General features: G+C 42.6%; 1 pseudogene; it reads right to left on the reverse strand.

Annotated features, from left to right (window-relative positions):
• Positions 1-1,422: 1,422 nt before the first annotated feature.
• Positions 1,423-2,360, reverse strand: LOC148010823 (eukaryotic initiation factor 4A-13 pseudogene; annotated as a pseudogene).
• Between the last annotated feature and the right edge of the window lie 1,303 nt (positions 2,361-3,663).

Raw genomic sequence — 3,663 nt, forward strand, 5'->3', positions numbered from 1 at the left:
CTGCTCCTTCAACTTTCCCACCAACTCTGCTTTGACTGACTCCAATGTCAAATATGTTATGCCTTTGATTATGTCATCAAGAGAGGTAGGCACCGATGGAGCGGATGGTTTTGGAGCAGAAGGTGTAGGCATCGGTCGTGGAACAGGAGGAATAGGTGGAGTAGAAACAGTAGGCATTGGCATAGGCCAAGAAACTAGCTGAGGAGGAGAAGAAATAACAGGGATAGAAGTAGGCATAGGAGCAGATGATGGTGTAGGTGTCATGGAACCATTCTGTAGGCGGGTCTTCCATATCCTCCTCTTGGTCAAAGTCGAGACTGCATCCTGAGCATCCTACCAATCAGTTTTAAGACCCATAGGCTTCGTGCGATCCTCAAGAAGCTCACCCAATTCTTCTTGAAGAGCAGGATCTTCAGCTTGCAAGAAAAGCTAAACTTTTTCAACATCCAATGCTCTTTGTTCAATGGCATCAAGCTGACTATACCTTTCCTTAAATTCTCGAATCAATTTCGAAGCAGCTAGACCTTTGTTTGGCATGTAGACCCACTCTCGGAATGACCGCCGAGTAGCCATACCAAAGTCCTCAAGGAAGTATTCTTCTTTCAGGGCCTTCTTAAAATCTTGCCAATGTGTATTTTGAATAAAAAGATCAGTCACTTTTGTCCTCAAAGCGGGTGTGACAAGACGAAGGAAGTACTTACTCATAAGTCCAGCAGGAACTCCAAAAAACCCCATCTTGATCTCATATGTCTTCAAATATGCTGAAACATTATGCCCGTCAAATAGCTTCTTCTCATTCTCAACTGCTTCAATAGCCTTAATCGCGTTGTTTGCATTCTCCTGCTCTGAATAGAGTTGCCTTTGTTGAGACAACTGTTGTTGATGCAATTGTTGTTGCTGCTGCATATACAATTGTCTTTGCTGATTTTGGAGCTGCATATACATGGACATATTCTGCAAAATCTGCTTTAGATCCTCTGTTGAAGTACTTGACGCAGCAGTCATTGATGGAGCTCAAGTAGATGCAGCTGGAGTTGTAGAAGAAGCTGAAATAGAGGCTAAAGTATCTCCCATCCTGAAATTTCTGCAACGCTTTCACGTCGGGTTCACCAAAGATGTCAAAGGGTTTTCGAAAAGTCGCGTCTACAGAAGACCTTGATAAATTTCAAGATAGAATATCAATCTAGCGAGTTCGGATTCAATTTGAAAGCTCAATTTCAGATAATATGAAACATACAATCAGCTACATCTGATTATGAGCATCTTCAATAAACGTCTTGACAAAGACAAAGACTCATATCAACGAATTTTTCATGTAGTCTGAATCCCTATGAAGCTTCTCTTGGAACTCTTTAAATCATTGACTCAACAAATCCTGTGGAACAATAAGCAGCCTTGATAGCAGAAAGAGAAAGCACATCTTCAATTGTGAGACCAAACTTTGTAGTCAAAGGCACTGAAATTGTCTTGAAACTCCACCTTGGACATCAAATTTAAAGCCTGCTTGGACTTCTCCCTGTGGTTGTCCTTGTTTCCCGAGTACTTTGTAAGAGATTGGCAGTTAAAAATCCTTTCACAAACACTTTGTTCAATGGAACCACAGCAGCCCAGAGGATCATCTGCTGTAAAGGTGTCTCTGTCAAACAATTTAACATAAATTTCACTGAATGGAAGCTATGCTGAATCACCAACAAGCTCAAAACATTCTGCTCAGATTCCTAAAAAACTGGAACTAGCCCTGCAGGTTCAGTGGCCTTGGTTGCTGAGAATACTCCAACTTGTAGCTTTTGTGGAAGCAACTGAAAGATGTCATAAATCTGATCCTTGAAACCTCGAGACAGTATCTCATCGGCTTCATCCAGAACAAACATTTTGATGTAATCTGGACGTAGAGAACCACGTCGAAGCATGTCATACACGCGGCCAGGAGTACCAACAACAACATGTACTCCACTCTGAAGAATCCGAATGTCCTCTCTAACACATGTACCACCAACACATGCATGAACTTTCACCTGCAAGTAGTTCCCCAAAGCTCGTATAACTTTTTCAATCTGCTATGCAAGTTCTCGGGTAGGTGCCAGAACAAGCGCCTGACACTCAAACAAGCTATAGTCAAGCTGTTGTAGGATCCCAGAGCAAAATGTGGCAGTCTTCCCAGTTCCAGACTGTGCCTGTTGAATAACGTCGAAGCCCTTGGCAAAGGGCACTATTCCTCTCTGTTGTATAGCAGATGGCTTCTCGAAACCATACGCATAGATGCCTCTCAGAAGATTTTCATGTAGTCCCATTTCATCAAAACTCTCACAGACCTCATTCCAAGTTGAGCTTATTTCTTCCCCGTCTGCAGTCAGGTTGACCAATTAAATAAAAGTTCGTGTGTTCAGTATGCTGTACTTGCTCCATCTTGGCATCATAAACACAAGCATCATATCCTTCCGAACTCGCCATGCTTCTTCAGTTCCGTCGCAGCGCAGAAGGCAAGAAAGCTAGAGAGACAAGGCGGCAAGAGCAGATCCAAGGTCCTGCTCGTTTCTGCCTCTGGAGCACACCAGTCCTCTACTGGTAATTTTTCCCCAGGAATGCAACAAGCACTCCTTTCCCTCTAATGCTCTGTTCCTCCCTCCATTAGCGTAATTCCTCTCCCTCTTTTTCTGTCACATACGCCTCTTTTTTCCCTCCCTCTTTAGCTTTTCAAAAATCCTTTTCTTTTTTTAGTCTCCTCCTTTCCTTTCCATTGAAAAAGTTCATCTCCCTTCCTTTGTTCTAGTGCAGAGTAAACCAAAAGGTCACCATGAAAATGCTGAACAGACACAATCTGAAATTAACACAATGTGTTCCTTAAATCCCGTCCCACAAGCTTAGAGTACATATGTCCAACCACCGCCCGCACATCAAAGGAAACACTCCAAGCTCAATTAACAACAGGAAAGCAACTTTAAACAATGTCATCAAGTAATTCAGCACAACATGTCTTGCCACAGTTGGAGCAGCCTCAGTCATTGAGCTCAAACCGTGAATCCGTCCTACTGTCAATGGCTCCCTTCTGCTGAGTCTACGAGCAATAGTGCTGATGGATTTTGGCAAGCAATGATTCCAAACCTTTTGCAGCATCATGTATCAACATAGGCTGAAAGCATCTCATCATGTTCACTCATGCGCAGAAAATAAATGTAAACACAACAACTGAGTATATACAAAGTATCAAATCACACACACAATTTTTGGGTGGTTTTCACACCTCGAATGCGCAGCAATACGACATCGAACTGAAATGGATGTCCGAAACTGTGCATATTCCTTTCCTAGACCATTCAAGGTCACAGAAACTAAATCATTATCTTCCACTGGCGACCCAATGGAAGCAAGTGCATCTGCAATCTTCTTCACCTTCATGTGGTAGTCATTGATGCTCATATTTTCTCTTTGCACATTATGCAACTCTTGCTTGAGCTGCATTTTCCTGGCTTGCGTATTTGTGCTATACATTTTTGACAAAGTATCCCATGCCTCCTTTGGCGTACTTGCATCTTGAATATGCACAATCATAGAGTCTGAAATGCTGATAGACAGCCAATACATAACTTTCCTGGCTCTCTCATGCCATGCTTTAAATGTCTGCATTTGCTGTTGATTGGGAACATCAGGAAGAACTGGTTCTTC

This window comes from Lygodium microphyllum, chromosome 29 (assembly GCF_053477565.2).
Source record: "Lygodium microphyllum isolate KBCC chromosome 29, Lygodium_microphyllum_v1.1.10, whole genome shotgun sequence".
Lineage (NCBI taxonomy): Eukaryota > Viridiplantae > Streptophyta > Polypodiopsida > Schizaeales > Lygodiaceae > Lygodium > Lygodium microphyllum.